Source organism: Pelodiscus sinensis, chromosome 1 (assembly GCF_049634645.1).
Source record: "Pelodiscus sinensis isolate JC-2024 chromosome 1, ASM4963464v1, whole genome shotgun sequence".
Classification (NCBI taxonomy): Eukaryota; Metazoa; Chordata; order Testudines; family Trionychidae; genus Pelodiscus; species Pelodiscus sinensis.
Genome location: NC_134711.1, coordinates 192,784,171 through 192,807,183, shown reverse-complemented (window position 1 = coordinate 192,807,183; position 23,013 = coordinate 192,784,171). Strand labels below are relative to the sequence as shown.

The following is a 23,013-nucleotide window of genomic DNA, read 5'->3' as shown; positions in this document are numbered from 1 at the left end:
GTACTGCCATATGATCAGGAGAAATATCCTTGGATGCCAAAGCTTCATGGTGAATGAAACAGTGATTCGAACCACCTCGGTCATCACCAGATCCCTCTGATATTTTTTTCATAACTCCACTTTTCCTACTTGTCATATTTACTGTTATTACTTTGTAATTATTGCAGTCCTATTTGTATCTTCCAGCCACGTAATCATTCAGTGCTTAGAAAATTTGTGCTCCTGTTTCATTATTTGATAAATGTGGAGAACAAAGCAAGTCTTCCATATACTCATCTTGCCATATACAGGCCACATAAACTAACAGTGCTGCACACTTTGAAATATCAGTACTCTCATCAAGTCAGATAACAGAATCCATGACTGACTGTAATTGGGTAATAATCTGGGCTCGCAAATATTCTGGAATATCACATATTCACCGAGATGTTGTGTTATCATTGAGAGGAATACTCCTCAATTCTTTTAGACTTCTTGTTGGAAATTGTACATGCCATATCCAGCGATTCTGGATTTTTGATGACTGTACAAGCAGTTTTCCCTTTGCCATATAATATGGAACCAACTATGTTTCCAATTCTGCCTTCCCAGTCAAAGTAGTCATCAGACCAAACTCGTGCTGATAAATCTAATTTTCACTGCTTCCTTTGAAAACATTTAAGAGGCTTATCAAGGAGTGCCCCATGTTTTGTTTCTAAGGTTATGTCTAGACTACATCTCTCTGTCGCCAGAGGGATGTAAATTAGACACACCGAAATTGCTAATGAAGCAGGGATTTAAATATCCTGTGCTTCATTAGCATAAAAATGGCAGCCGCTTTTTGTCGCCACGGAGTTTTGGTGATGAAAAGCGGCAGTCTAGAAGCAGATCTGTTGCTCACTAAACCCTTTGATGACAGATCCTGTATACCTCATTGTACGACAATAACAGAGGGATGTAGTCTAGGCATACCCTAATTGTTTTTTTAGCTTTTATGGTTTTTAACTCTTGTTGATAAGCACCTCGCAGCAAGTAACTTTAGATTTTGGTTTGCAATAGGACAATTGATGAAACCAAAAAAGCATCATGCCTTATCTATGATTTGTTTTTTTAGTAAGTGGTTCAGACAAGGTTGACATGGCAGAAATCTGTCCATTTTTATTAAACTTTCTGTTGCAGGTGGCATTCATTTTCAGATGTAGATGGGTTTGGTGTCTGTTTCCAAACTTTTTCTTATTACAAAATTATCCATTTTTCAGGATGAAGGTTTGTTGATTATATCACAAGTCTTGACAGCATTAACAAAGCTGACTATGTGGAAAGCAGTGTTGTTCAGTGATTACATTCAAAATGGCTGCATTATGTACGCATGTAATACAAAGTGCATAAGGAACTCTGCAAACAAATGTCTTATTACAATAAGGAAAATGTGCAATATTTAAATGATTGTTCTATTACAACACATGAAAGGTATTTTAAGAGATTGTGACATTTTAAATTTGCAAGTGACCCAGTGCTTAATATTTCATGGCCCAGTACTGGGTCGCAACCTATACTTTGAAAACCATTGGCCTAGTGGACACTGTGTTTGGGTGTTCACTGGCTGGGAATGATGCTGTAAAACCACACTAGATCCTACCTGGAGAACTGCTGAGTTTGGAGAAAGAAAGTGAAGGAAGGAAATGAAACCCTCCCAGAAGAAAACAGGACAAATCAGTTTGAACAGGCATTAGGAGACAAGGGAAACTAGGAAGTATCAGAGGAGGGCGCACAGTTAATGGAAGGTTTGCTACCAAGACCTTGAGAGGAGGAACCCAGAGATAAGTGCATAGGACTAGGAGAATGAGTCCATAGGGGAACAACATGGGGAGGGGACAGGACAGGCCTGACCCCAAAGCAAAAAGGGTGAGAGGGAGGACCACAAAGTGAGACACACTCCAAGCTGCCCTTCTCTTCTGGGGCTCTCAATGATATGAGCAAGCTGGAAATCATGAGACTGAGCTACTAGAAAGATCCAAAGAATGTTTGACCTGAGCTGCTCAAAGTGTAAGCACGATGTTCAGGAATGAGATCCCCACTAGAGCTGATTAGAGAAGTAGGTATTTATCCTGCAGAGACATTTAAAGGTTATTTGCTTTTAATTAAAGTTTTTCATAGAAAATTTCTGACTTTTAAGGTGAAATATATATTTAAAATGTTTTTGTTCCGAATGGTGCCACAGTGTCTCCTGGGAGTTGTAGTTTGGGAGCCTTTATACTCCCATTCTCTTCTGTGGGTTGGGTTCTCTGGCTGGATTACCTCTGCTGTGACGTGCCCCCTTCTTTTTCTGGTGAGGGGAGGGATGAATAATGGGCATCCTTTGTCTGAATGCTTCATAGGAGAAGAAGAAAGAGTAGATAGGATTGAAAGAGTATTTGAAATGGCATTTGCCTCCCTCCAGCCTTAAGTTTGGAATGATCTGACACACAAAAATGTGACCAATTATTTATAATTTCTTTTAGAATTGAGCCTAATGGGCTTTCTTGGGAGGTGGAGGGAGAATGGTTTCTGTACACAAGGAGATTTTCACAATGTTCTTCGCATCGCGCATAAAGTTACTGTGTGAAATGAAATGCTTTTATTTCAAAGCTGTCAGTGGAACATAAAATTTGTTCCCAGGTCAAATGTGTTCCAGCAGGTCCCAAATACTGCAGGATTGTGGCATTGACATGTAATAGCTGTGTGTGATACATTTTTAATAGGGATTAGTGAATGGTGATTCATGTCTTTATTTTACATGGTCAGTGAAAAGTACAGCAGACACGCTCAAAAACTTTTTACTTGCCTTTGTAACTAACTGACATTATTTGAGGATTCCCTAAATATTTCTTGTAACAAACATAGGGAATGCCACAGTAGTATTATTTGTAGAGTTGGTCAAAACCTTGAATATACATTCCACGGGAAACGACATCTCAAAATATCCTTTTATATGAAAAAAAAAATTAAAAACTCAAGAAATGAAATTTCCTAAAAAATTAGTTTGGGAAATATTGAAACAAACTTATAAAAGCACAAGGGGGCTGTGCCCCATGCTCACTATGCTTGCCAATCCCACTCTCTCTGGCCACATTCATGGCCAGAAAGCCTGATGACATCATTCTGTCCTGCTGCAGGAAATTTTTACCACACACACACACACACCCACCCACACACCATTTAGTAAGCTCTGAGCATTTTGTTTTAACTCTTATATTCTGTTCTTATATACATTCATAGAAATATTGAAACTGTAAAGTAAAAATGAAATTCTTCGACCTTATCCATTCAAATGCTACCATATATTTGCGAGTGTTTGTGTTTGTTCAAGAACTCCTAAATGGTAAGAGCTTGGACAACCAAATTTGGTATGCAGCTTCCTCTTATCATAACTTAAAGCAAGATAAGGGTACACAGCTGCAATCCGCCAGGCCCTACAGGTGAGGGTGCGCATCATGGAGGCCCTGAGGGAGAGTTTCTCTCAAGGACCCCAGTAACTCTCCCCAGGGCCTCCCCACTAGAGGCCTGCCCCCCTATGCTTTTCCCTCTCCCTTCCCCACTTCCCTGTACTCTCAATAAATACACCTGTTTGGGATTGAAAAACAAAACCTTTGTATTTTTTTTCAGAAAAATAACTGGGCAGGGTGGAGGGCAGCTGAGAACCTGGACTGAGGAGGGAGAAGGGGGCTCAGGGCTGGGAGTGGAACATGGTGCGGCTGGAAGTGCCATCTCGGGTCCAGGGATCTCAGGGGTGGGAGGGGCCTGGGACAAAGGGAGGTGGGCAGGAGGGGGGACTGAAGTGGGGTCAGGGATGGCAGAGGGACATGGGAAGGGGGCAGAGGCGGGGCAGAGGAGGCTGGGCGTCAGGAGCAAGGACAGGAGCCGGGTGTGCCATCATTTCTCTGATGGTGGCACAAATATTGTTGCCCTGCCCCACAAGCTGGTCTCATCTGCGGGTCTGCCACTGGGCACCATCCTGGACCTTCTGGGCCAGGGTTTGCTGCATGTCATGCAGGATGGTCTCATGCTCTCTTATGAGGTCCTTGTGGACCCTCCTGCACTTGCGATTCCCCCAGGGTCGGGTGGCTGCCTCTGATGGGGTGGATCACTCCTCACTGATGGCTGGTCTGGCTGTGGAGAATAAAGAGGGAGAGGCGTCAGTCATCCATGCAGACACTGTCTCTGAGGCCCTGCCCTCCTCTGTGAGCTGCAAGCAGGAGACTTCAGGCCAGAGGATGAAGAGGTCCTGAGAGCAAAACCATGTGTAGCTTGCACAGCGGGCCCTACCTCAGAGAGGCCCTGAAGTGGCCAGGGGACCACACTTCTCCCCCCAACCCCAGCCATCCCATGGACAAGCAGGCAAGGGAAGTGTCCAGCCACACTGGGATCCCAAGGGCAGGGGAGGGGCCTGGAGCAGCCTGGCCTTCCATGGGGCCCACACACACACCTGCCCCTGGCAGCGCTCTGTGGGAGTGGGTGGTGCCACATGCCCATGTGCTGTGTGTGGCACTCCTCAGTCTGTGTGGGGTTGTACATGCGCCCTTGTGCCCAGCCTGCTTCCAGTGGTGGCTGGTGGTGGGAGGATGGAAGGGTGTCATCCCCCCTCAGGGTTCAGACCTGTGTGGGGCTCCCCAGAGCCGGTGAGTGGGAGCCTGGGGTTGCTCTGGGGCTGCCTCCTGAGGCTGCATGGTGCAGACTTGTGCAGCACGTGTTTCTGTGTGCACAGAGTGCAGCATGATGTCCAGGCCAAGCAGGCTGAGTGAAGATCAGACCCCATCCCCTCTGCGCCTGCCTCCCCAACCCCCCCGTGTGTGACAAACTGAGAGCATTCATCTGAAGATCCCTCTCCTCCTCCTCCTCCTCCCCCTCCCCCCAGAGGAAGCCTGGGAGATCTCTAGGCCCTGGGGTGAGGGTGACCATGCTGGCCTTCTCCTCCTCCTCCTCCTGCAGCTCGTCGTCGTCCTTGTCAGGGAGCTTTGGGTGGGCAACGATGGGCATCTCTAGCCCCAAGTCCTCCACCACAGGTGGGGAAAGGACTTCCCCACCTCCCAGGATTTGGTGGAGCTCCTGGTAGTAGGGGCAGGAGTGGGGTCCTGCCCTGGAGTGAGAGCTGTACTCCCTGGCCCTGGCATAGCCCTGGTGGAGCTCTTTTACTTTGCTCCTCACTTGTTCTAATGTGCAGGTGCGGGTGTCGCCTCCCAGCCAGAGCCTTGGCCTTCTGGCCATAGATGTCGGCATTTCACCTCTGGGAGTGGAGATCCTGCAGGGTGTCCTCCTCACCCCACAGCTCCAGGAGGGACAGGATCTGTGCCCCAGACCAAGATGTTTGGTGCCCCTGGATGGGTCCTGGGAGCCCTGGTGGTTCTCCCTGTGAAGGCCAGGGAGGTCTTGGGGGGGGCTTGAGGCTGGGCCATGGGTCCAAATTTGTGTGGCAGTCAGTGTCGTGTGGTGAGGTGCAGCTCCCAGGGCCAGCTTCCTGCCGCAAGGCTTGTCGCGGGTGCCTGCACCTTTAAGAGCTGGCAGGAGACAGGAACTATAGGGCTCAGCTAGACTACACAAGAGCATCAGAAGAGGATATGCAAATTCCTGCGGAATTTGCATATCTTCTTCCCACCTCACTTTCGAAAGCAGAGCTTTCAAAAGTGACAGTAGTTTAGACACGGCTTTTTCATGACCCCCCTTTGTCGAAAAGCCGCTCTTCCTCAAAAAATGAGGTTTATGTGGCTTTTCGATGAAGGGGGGTTTTGCCAAAAAAGCCACGTCTAAAGTATTTTCACTTTTGAAAGCTCCGCTTTTGAAAGTGAGATTGGAAGAAGATCTGCAAATTCTTGTGGAATTGTCACATCCTCTTTCGACATTCTACTGTAGTCTAGATGAGCCCATAGAGTTGTGATTAGTTTGGATGGAGTAGCCAGCAGGGCACCTGTATTTTTTCCTGGAGGCCTCTTCTTTTGAAAAAACTTCCTCTTCTGTGTCCACACATACCTTTTTCCGAAAATGCTTTTTCGGAAAAAGGCTTCTTCCCCATAGAATGAGGTTTACTGCTGTCAGAAAACCCCCTTCATTTTTTTTGAACTCAATGGCAGTGTGGATGCAAGTATTGTTTTTCTGGAAAAACAGCTTTTTCTTCCAGAAAAACACTACAATGTAGATATACCTTGTATGTGATCACAGTTATGCTGGCATACAAAAGTTTATACTGTTATATGTCATTTGGCTAAATCCGGGGGAATGAGCTATGTTGGCAAAAGGCACCTTTGTACCGTTGTAACAGTGTCCACTCTAGATGTTCCACTGATATAATTTTTTCAGTAAAAACCAAACCAAACACCAGCTAAAATAGTTCAAAACTGGTGTGAAGATCCGGCCTTAGAGCAGGGGTGGGCAATAATTTTTGCCCGGGGGCCTAAACGGGAATAGAGCGGGGATACCCCACCCCCAGACCATGATTGGTCTGGGGGTGGGAGAGACCTTTTGCCCCCCCTTCCCACTAGGCACCCATGCAAGGGACATGTGGCACTTTGAAATGCCACAGGCTCCTCGCAGGGCTGGGCCAGGGCAAAGTAAGCTTCATGAAGCTCCCCCGCCCCCAGGCCCTGATTGGTCTGGGGGCGGGAGAGCACATGCAAAGCCTCCTCTGTTCTTCCCCCCGCCCTGCGAGCAGCATGTGGCATTTCAAAATGCCACGTGCTCTTGGCAGGGTGGGAGGAGGCTTCATGTGCTCCCCTGCCCCCAGGTCCTAATTGGCCAGTGAGCAGGGGAGCAGCAGGGCCTCCGCGGGCTGGATCCACCTTCTTGGTGGGCCGGATGCAGCCCACAGAGGCCCCTTTGCCCACCCCTGCCTTAGAGGAAGAGTGAAGTCTCTCTTCCTCAAGTCTGTGCGTGTTTTGTATACTTGCCTCCATTCTTATCTGATGCCTGTTATAGATGAATATTTTTATTGAAATTTTAGAATTAAAATTAGATGTATTGAAAGTGTGCCCATAATAGTCATAGACTAGAAGGCCAGAACGGTTCACAGTGAACCTGTAGTCTGACTTTCTGTATAACACAGGCTTACTTTCCAGTTTCAACTGCAGTATCTATTTTAGAAAAATACCCTGTCTAGATTTTAAAATGGCCGGTGATGGAGAATCCATGGCAATGCTAGATAAATTGTTCTACTGTTAAAAATGTGCACCTTATTTCTAATTTGAATTTGCCTAGTTTCAGGTTGCAGCCACTGCATCTTGTTATACTTGTCTTTGCTAGACTGAAGAGCCCTTTATTAAATATTTGTTCCCAATGTAGAAACCTAGTACTCAAATGGCCCATGAAACCTCTTCTTTGTTAAACTAAATAGACTGACCTGCTTGAGTCTCACTATAAATCTCTATCCTTGAATTCTTGTTGTGGCTCTTCTCTGAACCCCCTCTGATTTGTCAACATCCTTCCTGAATTGTGGGCATCAGAACTGGAGACAACATTTCAGCAGCAGTACATGAAAATCAAATACAGGGAGGTTATATACAAATAATATAATCTCCCTACTCGAGATTCCCCTGTTTATACACCCAAGGACAGCATTTGTTCTTTCGACCACAGCTTTGCAATAGGAGCTTATGTTCATCTGACAATCCACCGTGACCCCCACATCCTTTTCAGAGTCACTGGTTCCCAGGATAGAGTTCCCCAACTTGTAAATATGGTTTGCGTTCTTTGTCCCTATGTTAAGACCTTGTATTTCATCATATTGAAATGCATATTTTTTGCTTGCACCCAGCTTACCAAGCAATCCAGGGTGTTCTGTATTACTGAGGTCATTGATAAAAATATCAGATAATATAGTGACAAAATCTGATCACTGCAAAGCCCTTTAGAAACATACCCACTCTATATGAATGCTCTGGAGACATTGTGATTATTTTTATTGAATTGCTCAGCCTCACTTGTGTGAGAGTTTTGGGTGCTGGTATTGATTGGTGTAAATGTTTTCATACAAACTGTTAAATTATTGATTCCGACATAAACACGACAACTTCAAATGAAACAATTTAGTGGACACTTGCCAGAATCTATTAGTTGTTAGACACTAAAATAACCTGTAGGGTATATGAAATAGTTTTTTAGAAAATTTTCTTGACCATTGTGGTGGTTGCCATTAGTATGTTTCTTCATCACATAGCACATATTAAGCACTGTATTATGTCAGCAGTAGATCACAAAAGGCAACAGGAGGAAGAGAATGGGGGAAAGAAAATTAATCTTCTTCTGGTGCTGGCCACTGTTGGCAGAAAGGCTACTGGGCTAGATGGACCTTTGGTCTGACCCAGTACGGCCATTCTTTTGTTCTTATGAGGTGGAAAAGAAAGACTACCATGTTGTATTAGAACCCTGTCTTATACAAATATTTTTGGGCTTTTAAAAATATTATTGCCTTTTCAATATGGCTACGTCTACACTGGCCCCTTTTACGAAAGGGGCATGCTAATTTTAAACTTCGTAATAGGGAAATCCGCGGGGGATTTAAATATCCCCCGCGGGATTTAAATAAAGATATCCGCTGCTTTTTTCCGACTTGGGGAAAAGCCAGAAAAAAGCGTCTAGACTGGCCCAATCCTCCGGAATAAATCCCTTTTCCGGAGGATCTCTTATTCCTACTCCCAAGCCGGAAAAAAGCGGCGGACATCTTTATTTAAATCCCACGCGGATTTCCCTATTACAAAGTTTAAAATTAGCATGCCCCTTTCGTAAAAGGGGCCAGTGTAGACGTAGCCCATGTGTAACTATCTGCTTGAATACAGGGTGAGTCCCACACATAAGGAGGGAAGTATTTGCCCCAGTATACGTATATCTCATTTGCACAGCAACAGCACGTTTGAAATTGAATCTGTGCATGTGGTTTGTTGCTCTAGAGAAAGGTTTTCTAAACCACCTCTCCTCACTCATTCTTCTGTTCTGATTCCTTCACTTTAAGTCATCACTTGTAAGCAACATACTGGATATTGCGTTACACACACACACACACTCTCTCTCTCTCTCCCCCTCTCCTTATATGACTTCAAGCCCCAAATCTGCACACAAATTGCTGCCCAGCCTGGAGGTGTGGATTTTTTCTCTCTCTCTTTTTTGCTTTTGGACCCTGAAGTCAAACATAGAACAGTTATTGGTGTTGCCACCCTGCCCAGAGTTTGGAGATGGTTGCCGAGTTTGTCGGAGACTTGCCAGACCGAGAGAGAATAGGTATAACGTGCACAAGATTTTGAGGTATAACTTGTCTGATGTGCTCTATGCGGAGCCAGCACTAGGCATAAGCAGTATAAGCAGTTGCTTAAGGCCTGCTCAAGGGGGGCTTCTCATACACATTTTCTTGTGTTGTATGTTGGGGTCTGTGATGGGGCATCTGCCCTGCACTGACCCGTTAAAGGTAAAACCTGTCCTGGGAAAGGGTTGAGAGCAAAGCCCGCAGCTGAAGCAGATTACTGCCAATTAGGGCCCAGTTGGGGGCTGTATAAATAAGGGCTGCCAGAGGAAGGAAGGGAGACAGACTTGTTCTAGCTGGGGGAGTAGGAAGGATGTGGCTGCTAAGAAAGCTTGGAGGCTTCCCAAGACAGAGCAGTGCTGGGGAAAGGCAGGCAGTGCAGGGGAGCTCTGGCCGTACCTCACTCCCAGGCTGCAGGGCCTGAAGCAAGGCCTGAGAGTGCTAGGGCTGCAGGGGGAGGCAGCCAGCATAGGCAAAGGCAGCAGGCCCACACCCCCTTGCCAATGATGAGTGGCCATTGCAGACTAAAGTGTGCCCCTGTGGCAGGGGCTAGATGAAGACTGGCAGTGGGTCACTGAGGCAAGGTGGGTATAGGAGGATTGGGGAGCTCCTGGGAAGGGGGGCCCCCCAGAAGGGGGCTGAGAGATACTGGAGTGGGCACTGCCAGAGGATGTCAGGGTCTGGGAGTGACCTGGTTCTGATACTGGAGTGAGGACACAGGAAGACTCCAGCCAGAGGGAGGCACCCTGTGGGTTAAGCTATTTTCCAGGTCTATTGGCAGGAGGTGCTGTGGCAGTGAGTCTGCCCTGTGACAGGATCCTGCAAAAATTCCTGGTTAGGGCCTCCAATGGGCTAGCATTACCTCTGGCTCCAGGGGGCTCACTCTCATCTCTCCTTTGCTGGAATGGAGGATTTATGTGGGGGTGGGGACTTAAAAGAGCAGAAGTAACAGGAGGAGGGGGAATCTCAATGTAAACCTTCCTGAGAAATAAAATATACTCACTACAAGAAGTCCTAATACTGCTTATTACAATACCAGTTACTACAATAAGATGTAGTACCTTTCAGATAGCTGTCTGGATCAGCAACATGGTGCTGCACTGTCATTCATCAGAACTGGGCCCGGTGAGATGTTACACACTATCAAAAATAAAGTATAACAAACAGACTGCCTATAAAAAACATACCCTGGGAATATGGAAGAGGGGTTTGCCATTCCCTGCAGGTACAGCAAGTGTTTATCGAGTTGCAGACTGTAGTAATGGCATGTCACAGTACACTGTCTCGTCTCTCTGCAGCACCCATTTCAGTGCTTTTCTCTTCTCCTTTCTCCCACCCTTCTGAGCCTTTCATTTCCCCTTCCTGTGATGTAACATCTATCACATACAGGAGGTGATTTCATACCTTGCTGCTTATTCTGAATTCATCTGCTTTGTGCTTCAGAAATTGTTGAGCTGAACCTCCTGAAGTGAAGCTGAAATTCCTTCCAGAACTGGCCTCGCTTATGCTGTCCATATTTTTCCAGCAATCGATGTCCAAATTCTTCCTTACTGCAGTGTCAGTTGTAGTGCCCTAATAAACTAGGAAAAGTGTAAGCTTCCTGAGTTATCCACAGTTGTAGTGGATCAAATTTAAATTAAAAATAATGTACATTTTAAACATACCCACATGTAAGTATTGTTTTCTGCAGGCAGTTAATTTTTTTCAGGATCTGATTAACTATTTAGCCATCAAGCGCACATTATTTCGCTCCTCACATTTTCTCATTCTGAAAACAGAATCTCTTTTCCTGTAGATGTAGGGAGAGGGTGGGGCTCTGAATGTGCCTGTTTGAGGAGGCAAAAACCAGGATCACTTACAAAAGATAGGATAGAGTGAGGTTGCCCAGGTTTACGGCAAATAAATTAGGCCAGACTGTTCCTGGCACAAGAAGAACAGGAGTCCCAAAGTGAGACATTCACAGGGGAGTTTTCATAAGGCACCTTTTGATTGCTCTGGCCATTGATGGCAGATACTGGGATCATTTTCCCATTTAGTTTTATCAGATGCATAGAGTTTTCTTAGGGCTGGTTATTAAAAACACAAAAAGCACTTAAAATCACTTTGCAAATATCCTGAATAGTTCTTTTGGTTCCTCCTGACATTCTTCCACCCCTCAGGAAGCCCAGGAGCTGTAATAGCTGTAAGGGGGCTGGGTGGGTGGACGGGAGTGCGTAAAGGTGCTGGAACTGTGGTGCAGGGAGGTATTGCAGCAGTCCCTGGCTTGAAGGGGTATGCATTGTATACAGGGTTTAAAGTTTGGTTCAATGGCTCCCAGCACCTCCACTATACTAATTGTTCCAGTCCCCTGGCAGTATGGGGTGAGGCGAGGTGGTTTGCTTTTGGCTCTGCATAGTGATGGATTCACTAGTTATTCCCTCACCTCTCTTCTGATTGGCCCCTGGTAATGTCTGCTGGGGTTGCAGCACAGAAACCCTGAACTTAAGTGTGGCATAGGTACACAGCTAGAGAGGAAACAAATAGGAACAATATCTTTTCCTGGTGGATCTTATAACATTTTCGTATGACTCCATACAAACACACTTTCATTTTAGGGCTGTATATTTGTTTGCTGCTCTAAAGCAATTCAATTACGGAACAAGAGGTTAATATTACACAGCTCTTTCTACGTAAGAAATATGTCGTATGGCTGAGCTGAGACAACAGATGGAGCTGTGTACCTTGTAGAGCAGAGTATCTCTGGTTAGAATGATACTGTTTAGAATGATACATGTGAATTGTATCCATATTTAATTTTATTATTTCAATATTATGTCTATCCATTCCACAGGAAAAGTATATAATGCATTATTTCATGTTTTAAAGGGGCAGCTTCTAAAAATCAGACTGCTGCTCACTCGATTCACAGTCATCAAGTGTCAGAGGATGAAAATCATTTTTCCCTTTCAGAATGATCACTGTTAGTGTTTCCTGAAAATCTCTTTAATCTAACGGTACCTCTATATAGTAGGGCTAAAATCAAATTAAGCTACACAACTGCAGCTATGTCAGTTATTCTGAAACTAGCTGGAGTTACCCGGCGTTGCTCGGGAAACTGGAGAAACAAAATGTAGAAAAACAGTAGTCCATTATCTTTTTTGAATGGTAGAAAAGTTGCACTGATTTCTATAGGGGTTAAAATATAGGTCTGCATCATCCCTGGAGAAGGGAGGGGGTGCGACCCTGGGTGGAAGGGAGGTTACCTGCGGGAGGGGCACCCCAGCTTGTGCCCGGGGCTGCAGGTGCCCAGGGGAGCAGAGTGGGTGCCTGAGTTGTTGTGCACGTGGAGGTTGGGGCACTGCGTGCCGGCGCGGGGGGTGGGGGGGGAAGAAGAGGGTCACTTATGTAACCTTGTGGATAGGAGGGGGCAAGTCCTGGATGGTGCTGGGGGCCGCAGGTGGCGGGCACGGGACCTAGCGTGGGTGGGGCAGCCCCTGCAGCACAGTGTGGCAGGTTACTTTATTTTTACAGCTTGAGCTCTGGCCCAATTGGGTCCAAAAGTACCTTAAAACCTTCTCCTGGAGGAAAGGTTATCCCATGCAAAGTTTGGTTGTGGTAGCTCTTATAGTGTCCAAGTTATTAGCGCACAAACTTACAAACATTCTCCTTTATATATTAGATAATGCTGCTGTGTAGGTGTACCCAAAGAGAAGGAATGCTGCTTACTCTTAACATCACATTTGCTGTGCTGGAGTTATTGACATGCTTCTTGACTCTATTATCATTAGGCCCTATTGTGAAGGATTAACGAACACACCCAAGAATTTTGAATTGAAATGTGAACATTTCACATATAAACATTTGTAATCCAGGACCAAATTTAATTTTCCACTTATTAATTCTGACGGAAATCATCTTTGTTTTAAATCTGAGGAGAAACTCAAAGTTTCTAACTGCTTTTCTGGGGCTCTATATCAGTTTGGAGTTGACATAAGGTCAGTGAAGGGATGCTGTTAATTGTGCCAGACCTTTTTAAATTTTTTCTTATTTGAGACTCCCTAATTAATACTACCACAAAAAGGAGATTAAAAAACCCATAAATTAAAAAAAAAGTGAATGGTCTTACAAAACCAAGGAAGGTGAAGAGGCGAAGCAAAATTCTTCTCTCTGAAATACCCCACATCTCCTCCATCTGCAGCAGTCAGTGAAGTATCTGAGGGCATGTCTAGACTACACCTCTCTCTCGACAGAGATGTAGATTAGGCACATCGAAATTGCTAATGAAGCAGGGATTTAAATAACCTGTGCCTCATTAGCATAAGCATGGCCACCGCTTTTTTTAAATGGAGTTTTTTCAAAAAAAAATGGCAGTCTAGATGCGGATCTGTCGAAAATAAACCCTTTTTCGACAGATCCTGTAAACCTCATTTTTTGAGGAATGCAGATCTGTCTAAAAAGGGTTTATTTTCGATAGATCTGCATCTAGACCACTGTTTTTTTTTTTAAAAACTCCATTTAGAAAAAAAGCAGCAGCCATGTTTATGCTAATGAAGCACGGGATATTTAAATCCCTGCTTCATTAGCAATTTCGATATGCTTGATTTGCATCCCTAAATGTAGCCTGAGAGAGCAGCCCATGAAAGAAATACCACCGAAATAAACTCCCTTGTCTAGGAAAAAGTTCAGTGAATGCATCTGTTTGAATGTAACAATATTTCAATCTCCCAAGCAGCCATTACCACTTAAAAATGTGTAGCAACAATTTGGTGAATTTCTCCTCGCTCATATCCCAGGACATTTGGATACCTATACAAAATGTAAATAAAACAGTAGTCAAAAAGGAAGCAGGCTCAATTCAACTTATTTTGCTGAATAACAAATGTTAGTGAACATGAATTAGAACAAGTGATTCCTTGTGGTCACCTAAATCTTCATGTCCTCATCCAAGATCCCAAAGATCCCAAAATTCAACAAAGGAGCATGGTCTGTTTCAATCTCTTCTTAAAAATCTGTTGACATTCCTCCTTTGCATTCTTTGGATTGTATTCTCAAATAAATTCACTTACACTAGCTATGTGCACCTGTTTTCCCCCTTAGTCATCTCTCACCAATGTGAGAAAACTTCCTGAGTTATCATTTCATAATTTAGCTCGTAAAATAAGCAATTTATATTTTTTCCCCACTAGCTAGCTAGGTTAGCTGTTGTTTCCTCTTTTAAATCATGATAGGACTGAGTAGTGACTAAGTAGTGGCAGACCACTAACAGGAGCAGTCCATGTGAGTACACCTGCAATTGTCATCAAACATTGACTGACAAGTTGTCAAGGTTGTAAAAGTTGAGTAAAAAGACTAATCTCTACTAAGAAATACTCTGGAGTTTCTGATTAGATACTGGTTGGTCAGAGATAAGTACGAGTGCATGATTAAGGCTACAATTTTGTCTCAAAGGTCGCAGAAGTCATGTCTCCGTGACTTCAGCCTGGGACAGTCAGGAATGGCAGAGTCCCCCACTGTCAGTGTTCCCTCTAATTTTCCCCACCCCCTCAGCAGAATTAATTTTGTTATTGCACCAATATGGAGGTGGTGTGTAACAGCACCTTCATATTGGTGCATATAATGAAAGTCTTGTGGCAGGGGTGAGGTCAAGGGGTTCTGAGTGTGGGAGGGGCCTTGACCTGAGGCAGAGGATTGGGGCACAGGAGGGGGAGGGCTGTAGCTGGTGGCTCTGGCTCTGGGGTGGGACTGGGAATAAGAGGCTCAGGGCTGGGACAGAGGGTGCAGTCTATAGGGTGGGGATGGGCAGAGGGGTTTGGGGTGAAGGAGTATGCTCTAGGACTACCAAAAGGAGAGAGGACTCCCCCATCTTTCTCTCCTTGCAGCAACACTAGGGCTAGCGAGGGAAGGCCTCTCTCCCTACTATGGTAGCTCAGCAGCTGAAGTGGCAGGATAGGTGTCTCTTCCCTGTTCCAGCAGGTTTGAGTTGAAGGTGGTTTGGCGCTCCACAGCTATGACTGGGTTTCATCTGGTTTTTGCTTCAGAACGCTCACTCGCCCCCATAGCAATGGCATATTAGAAGCCAGGCTAGGCTGGGGGCAGGAGTGGGGCAGCCCTCGTCTAACTGAAGTAGGTTCCTGGATAGAGTCTTGAGTACCTGCACAGTGCTAAATAGGCAAGTGTGCGGCCCTGCAGCTTAGTGGAAACTTAGGACCTGGCTTCTGATGCTATAAATTAGGATGGCTAGAGTGTGTCATTTATATACTTTGTCCCTAAAGAGGATCAAAATGCTGGCATAAAACATGTTCTGAATTGAAGTCTAGCATAAACCATCTCCATTGAGTCTCTTTTTTTTCCTATAACATCATTTTAAATGTAATTGAAATAAAGGTATTTACAGCAAAAATATATATAAATTATATAAAATTATACAAATATAGCAGATCTAGCATCACAAAATCTTCTCTGTTCCAGTGGCATACCTGAGTGGGTTTGGTTTTAAAAGTATTAGTTTAGTTGACCACAGGGCATAAAGTTTGCTGCTATGAGGAGTTTCACTGACTTTGTCTTCTCAGACTTCACTGGATCCATTCATGGCTGTAAGCACTGCACCGAGTAGTTAGTGTTTGCTTGGCAGAGTTTTATATAATTATATTTTTGCCATAAATTGAAATTGTAACTGAATAATATTTTCAAAGAAATAAAGAATATTTTCAAAGTTTCCTGTTTTGGACAAATATTTCCAGTTTGTCTTTGCACTTCTAAAAAGATTCTACCAGGCTGACTTGAATAGCCTAAATTGACTTGATAGGGCTAAAAGCATAACACTTAGAAAACAAAAGAGTTAATTAGTATGGCTGATGATTCTTCTGTGTACACCCTCCTGCCCCCTCCCTGCCATTTTTATAAGGAAGCTAATTTCTTTTGAAAGCCTGCCAACACACATGTGAGTAAATCACTTTGTAACAGTCCCATTAAGAACTTTTCTGCTGGAGGTTTGATGGCCTTCAGCAAATGTGGCCTTGATCTGTGGGCATTACCACCACATTCTTGAAATTGTGTGTACTAGCCAGTGTTGTCTTCAAGTCGTCATTGTCAAGTCCAAGTCAAGTCTCAAGTGTTATAGTTAAAGTCTCAAGTCGAGTCTCGAGTCCCTGAAGTCACTTTCTAGTCAAGTCCCAAGTCGAGTCTCAAGTCTTAATTTTAAAAAATGTCAAGTCACTTTTGTACAAGCCATCAATATCGGCATTTTCAGACAATTTTTTCACCAAGTCGATTTAACAAAATTAGCAAGTCTCAAGTCGAGTCTCAAGTCACAAACAATGAACCCGAGTCGAGTCTCAAGTCGAGTAACCTAGGTAACTTAAGTCGGACTCAAGTTCAAGTTGTGGGACTTGAGTCAACAACTCTGGTACTAGCCATGCTATATTCAGGTTAAATGAAGGAATAATTAATTGCTTCTTTGTTTAGTGACCCTGAAAGAACAGTAGCAGCCACCCAAAGACTAGACTGAAAGCAAATGCAGGAACTGGGGGATGATTTAATATCAGGTATGCACAGTATGGCTATGTCTACACTGGCAGCTCCTTGCGCAAAAACATCTTGTGCAAGGGTTCTTGTGCAAGAAAACATCCACACTGTCATGTGTGAGCTGTGCTTTTGTGCAAGAGCACTCATGGCAGTGTGGATGCTCTCGTGCGCAAGAAAGCTCTGATGGTCATTTTAGCCATAGGGCTTTCTTGCACAAGAAATCCCTGCCGAGTGTGCACACTACCCTCTTATGCAAGAGCTCCTGTGCAAGAGGGCTTACACCTGTTAAAAAAGAGCGTAGCTCTTGTGCAGGAAGCCTTCTCTTACCATGCTATACTGTAAATGTCCTTGTGCAAGAGGGGGCGGGCAGTGTGGACGTTCTGCGAATTCTTGCGCAAGAACGACTGTACTTGCGCAAGAAGCCGCGGGTGTAGACATAGCCTATGTGTCTAATGTATACACCAAGACACAATGGCCCTCAGAAAAAGGCTAGAGAGCTTTTGAGGCAGAATGCTGACTGGAAAAAGGTGTGGCGTGGTGAATATAGAAACTGCCTCATGTTTGATTGTCCTGTTTCCCTGAACATAGTCACTTTAAGTACATTCTTTGTAAATAAGTGGCTGGTATCAGAAAAATACCTGACTATCATCAGTTTCTTCCCCAACAGAAGTAACTCACATAGTCCCAAATATTAGCCCACGTCACAGGCTAAAAAGGGAAGCAGTAAGTACAAAGTCCCAGTTTCTCATGGATAGGGTTGCCAACAATGTATTCCCTATGAGAGAGGAATACCCTGTACACATCAGGGCAGGGGTAGGGTGCCCAGTACCACAGGGCTGAGGGGTACTAACCACACGGCAGTTGAGGAAACCTACTGCTCCCTGAAGTATTCAGGCAGTCTTGGTTGTCAGGACTCAGATCCACAAATGAACAGGGCAGCTCTGAAGGGCCAGGGTCAGGAGGGGAGTGGAAAGGTGCATTCCTGAGCACTGACACCCCCCCCCCCCCCAGCTGCATAGGACCCCCTGCTGGCTCCAGCCCTTGACAGTGGCTCCATCTACCATGGGGCTGGAACAATTGTTATAATTGAGGTCCTGAAAGTGTAAAACCGTGTGTTTGAGTTATTACTACTTCAAGCCAAGAAGCACCCCCAGTATCCCTTGTTCCAGCCCCTATGCTTGACTGCTTTCCCAGCACCGGCTTGCTCTGCCAGGGCAAGTGGGTGGGGTTCTGTGCCTGCAGTTGTGCTGAAAGGGCTGTTTTGGCAGAGGGGTTAGTACTTCCAGGATGTGGCCTCCCAGCTCACAGGCTATGTCTACACTGGCATGATTTTCCAGAAATGCTTAAAATGGAACAGTTTTCCGTTATAAGTATTTCCGGAAAAGCATCCGTGCCAATGTAGACACGCTTTTCCGCAAAAAAGCCCCGATCGTCATTTTCGCGATCGGGGCTTTTTGCGGAAAAGAAATCTGTGCTGTCTACACTGGCCCCTTTCTGGAACAGTTTTCCGGAAAAGGACTTTTGCCCGAATGGAAGCAGCATAGTTTTTCCGGAAACGCACTGATGATTTTATATTAGATCGTCAGTGCTTTTGTGGAAATTCAAGTGGCCAGTGTAGACAGCTGGCAAGTTTTTCCGGAAAAGCGGCTGATTTTCCGGAATAACTTGCCAGTGTAGACACAGCCGCAGATTCTAATACCCCTAGAAGAGGAACATTAACTGCTGGTCGGTGGCTGCTGGAGCTGCAGCAGTTGAGGAATGAGGAGAGCCAATGTGGCCAACACCACCTGCACAAAGCCCTATCAATTGCCCCAGCTGGACACAGCCCGCTCCTGCCTCTAAGCTTTTGGTGTGGCCCTGTTGGGTCCTTGTGCCCCATTGTCTGGAACCTGTGTGCTACAGTACATAGATTCATTAAATCATTAAATTCATTAAATCAATTCTGCATCCTTACATTGTCTGTCTAATTTTACAAATGTTATATCATTGGAAGGTAAGGTCGTACTAAAACTGACATTGCATGATAGTGATATTTGTAATACAGTAAAACTCCAATAGTCCGGCATCCAATAGTCCGGCACTCCTGACAGTCCGGCATCAAAATGGCAAGAGCCTAGTGAGTGAGCTTCAGCAAAAAATGAGTCACAAGGTAACAGCGGCAGAAGCTGAACTGAGCAAAAAGAGTAAAAAAGGCTTTAAAAAACTAAAACATTACAGTAGACTGTATACAGTATGTACAACAAAAAGGGTTAAGAACACTTTATATACAGTATATAATGTATACAGTGTATATATATATAGCCATCTTATAGTACCTCGTGATAGTCCGGCATATTTGATAATCCAGCACCACCTAGGTCCCATAGGTTCCGGATTATCGGAAGTCTGCTGTATGTTGAAATGCTGGATGGTTATCCCATGCTGATTTAATACAGGACAATTTTCTATTTAAATTCGGGATATGCTCTTGTATTATGAGTAGGGTTACCATGTTTGAGGTTCCTAAAAAGAGGACGCTGTTGGAGTGTAGGGGATAGTTAAAGGAGGCACAGTTGGGATATACTGAACAGGTGTGTGTGTATAAAGGGGGACTGGAGGGAGCACGTGGGGGTTGCTGGAGGGGTGTGTGTATTGGGAAGAGTATTTGGCGGCTGCTGGAGGAGGTACCTGGGGCCTTGCTCTTGACATGGCTCAGACAGAGGAATCAGTGACAGTTGTTTAGTGCCTCCCTGTGGGGCTCTCCCCCCCCCCCCCTCGGACTAGGAGCAAAGGCCTGGGAGGGCAGAATCCAGCAGCTGTAAGGGACAAATCTGACAGGGATGCAGAGGAGGGATCAACTGGGAAGCAGACCACTCTTTCTGAGCTCTAGCCTCTGCTCTTAAACCACTTGGACATTGCCTCTTATTTGAAAAATCAGCCCATAGTGAGGGTCAAGGATTAAAAAAAAAAAAGTGTCTGGAAAAACACAGACATATGGTCACCCTAAAAACAGTGTTGGCAACTTTAACCCAGGAGTGTAGTCCTGAATAGTCAACTACCAGAATACCCCGGCTAGTGTGGCAGTGAGGTCAACAGACTCGCTGTGCCCCCATGGAAAGGGTGGGGCTGGGGACAGCCAGCCCTCAGTGCCACCGGGAGTAGGCTGTGTGGAGCTCTGGTGAGGATTTAAAGGGCCCAGGGCTCTGATGGCCATGCTGTCACAGTAGCAGCAGCAGCAGCGTCTGAGAGCATCAGGCCCCAAGGCAGTTGCCCTCTTTGTCCCCTCTCCCACTGGTGGGACTGTAGCGTGGGAATGCCCCCACCATCATAACCTCACTCTTCTGAGGATGCCATTTTGTTCCACACAAAATAGCATCTTCCATGGTGTGTCAGATGGCATTGTGCAGGCAACTCCATTTTGCTCTACTAAATGGCATTCTTCATGTAGTGTGAGCTCACATGCATGATACATGCAAGGCCACGCTGTGTGGAGGAGGCCAGTTTGACAACAAAACGGCAGCCTTTATGTGGCAAAAAAAATCTGGTTTGCTCTTCCACTGCGGTCCAGCCTCAGTAGAGCATAATGGTTACCATGGTAACTAACCCCTAGAAGTAGGGTCACTTCTGGGTTCACAACTAACCTCTGCTGGGTCCCCAGTCAGGTGCAAAATATAAAAGGGGTTTATTTGGCTGCCACCCTCTGAGGGTAGGGCACAGCCAGCAGCACTTTTACTCAGTAGCAACAGGTCAGTCACAGGTAATAAATCCAGGACACTGGCCCCACATCAAGCCTAGCTTCCCGTAGACTGGAGTGTCTAGTTGGTTCTTGTCCCCTGCCCACTCACAGAGAGAGAGCTGGAGGCCCAACTTCCCTCCCAGCAACCTCTGACCACTGCCTTCAAACCTAGCACCTACTGAAGAGCAAGGCTGAATGCAACTTCTGCAGCTCAGGAACCCTTTCCTGGCCAATGTGGGGTTTATGCACCTCATCACAATACCAGTTATTAACATATTTGTCATATCAACACTCCTGTGACATCGGGAAGGGTTGTTACACAGATGATGAACTGAGTCATGGACACATTAAGTGATATACTCAAGACCACACTGAAAGTTTCTGGTGGAACAGGAAGGCTCTAGTGGGCAGCCTACCCACTAGATTCTTCTTCTTCTTAAATGAACTGTTTACATAAGTAAGGTTACTTATGTGCATAAATGTCTGCGCAATTGATTTCTGTTTTTGTAGTGAATCATCCTCTTTGATGCATTCATTTCTAGTAGCGTATTTTCTGACAACTGGTTTCAGGAACTCTCTAAAACTGCATTCCGTCTCTTAGCAACAGAAGATGTTGCTGAACAGGAAAAGGGTCACCAGGAGCTTCACATCATCACCCCTTCACTACCAGAAAGAGAAGTGAGTGGTTTTAAAACTTAAAGGTAATTACAATCAGAGCAGACTTCTTAAATAGCACAAAGACTCTGTAAATCTATTACTTGTCAAGAGAACATTTTGAGAGCTTTGCATTTTTCATATTCAGGATAAATACATTTTTTAAACCTGTTGATTCACTCATGTATAAATTTTAAGGCCAGAAGGGACTATTAGATTGTCTAGTTTAGTCTGACCTTTCATATGCCAGAAGCCAGAGAATTTCACCAGTTACCCCTGCACTGAACCCAACACCTTGAGTTTGACTAGATATTTGGCTAAAGCATACCTTCCAGAAAGGCATCCAGTACTCTTAATCTGAAAACATTCATACAAGGAGAATCTACCTCTTTCCCTGGTAGTTTGTTCCAAAAGTTAATCACCCTCATTATTAAAAAATATGTGCCTTGTTTCTAATTTGCATTTGTCTGGCTTCAGCATACAGCCATTTGTTCTTCTCTTGTGTTTCTCTGCCAGCTTCAAAAGTAATTTAGTACTGGGTATGTTCTCCCCATGAAGGGATTTGTTCATGGTAATCAAGTCACCTTTCAATCTTCTTTTTGATAAACTAAACAGATTGAGCACATTAAATCTCTCAGTTAATGTGCCATAATTTTGGGCGTGTGGGTGTGTGTGATTAATTATGAAGGGATCAGCTAAGATGAAAGCAAAGTGAAGGGAGAGGACAAGGTGGGGTGGAGTGAAATTGAGGTGAAAAGACTGTGCGGGATATGGAGGTGTAGTGTTGAAGCAAACCACCAATTAGCACAGGGCACAGAAAGTCCAGTCAAAACTGTAGGAAGATCTCTGATGTCATCCATTTACTAACTTTGGCAGAAGTAGCATATAAAGATGATCCCTTTGTGAAGCTTTTTTCTTTAGCATATAGAGGGTTTTTGGGGGGGTTTCTCTAACCACAAGCCCACAGTGATTGCCAACTCAAAACATATTGATTCCCATAAAAGTCCATACTTAGGCCACACTTCTGATTATACATTTAGGTGAATTATTCCATGTAAGGCTCAGAATGCAACTTTTCTCTGCAAGGAAATGCCAACAGAATTGTTAAATTCTGGCCATTATTTCAACTCTGTGACACTTTTTGAGTCCCTGTCTCTGGGGAACAGGCAGTTGGGAGAAAGGAGTGAGACATACCCGTGCTTTGAAGGGAAGGGAGTGAGTGGGTGGACAGAGCTGTTCAAGAGGTTGGGGGATGAGGCAAAGTCCAGTCCCTCTGTGCTGAGGCAGCAGCCCCTGAAAACCACTAATATTCTCACATACTTGTGAGAAATGTATGTGTGTGTTGGAGAGCTGGGGGGCTCAGGGTAGGATGTTGTGGAGGGTGTGGGGGAGCTCAAGGCAGGGGGTAGAGATGTGGGGTGCAGGAGTCAGGGCAGGGGAAAAGGTATGGGACGGCTCAGGGTAGGGGTTGGGCCGTACAGGAGTCAGGCTGTGGGGAGACTCAGAGTAGGAGGTAGGGCATTGCAGGACTCAGTGTGTATAGAGGGGTGCAGGAGTTAGAGAAGGATGTGGGGGGAGCTCAGGGCAGTGTGTGATGGATGCAGGAGTCGATGGGATTGGGAGGTGAACAGGGGCTCAGGGCAGGAGGTAGGGGGTGCAGGAGGCAAGGCATGGGGTGGGGACTCAGGGCAGAAATGTGGGGGGACAGGAGTTAGGACAGGTGGTTGGGTGGGAGGGGTCTCAGGGCAAGGGATTGGAGGGGCCGCATAGCTGCAAATGAGGCTAGCATGCTGCGCAGCTGCCAGATCATCAGGGCTGGCTGGGGCAGCAAGGACAATGCTGCCTGCCCATTAGATCCCCAGTACTGGGGCAGAGATCATGCTGCCTAGCTGCATGAGCTTCG

The 23,013-nt window shown here is 45.3% G+C and overlaps 1 long non-coding RNA gene across 1 annotated transcript; it reads right to left on the bottom strand.

The window, feature by feature from the left end:
* Positions 1 to 1,019: 1,019 nt before the first annotated feature.
* LOC106732998 (uncharacterized) lies at positions 1,020 to 10,885 on the bottom strand. The gene is made up of 3 exons (XR_001369232.3): positions 10,643 to 10,885; positions 7,346 to 7,450; positions 1,020 to 4,128 (listed from the first exon to the last, which is right to left on the bottom strand). It is a non-coding gene; the product is annotated as an uncharacterized LOC106732998 (long non-coding RNA).
* Positions 10,886 to 23,013: the final 12,128 nt, after the last annotated feature.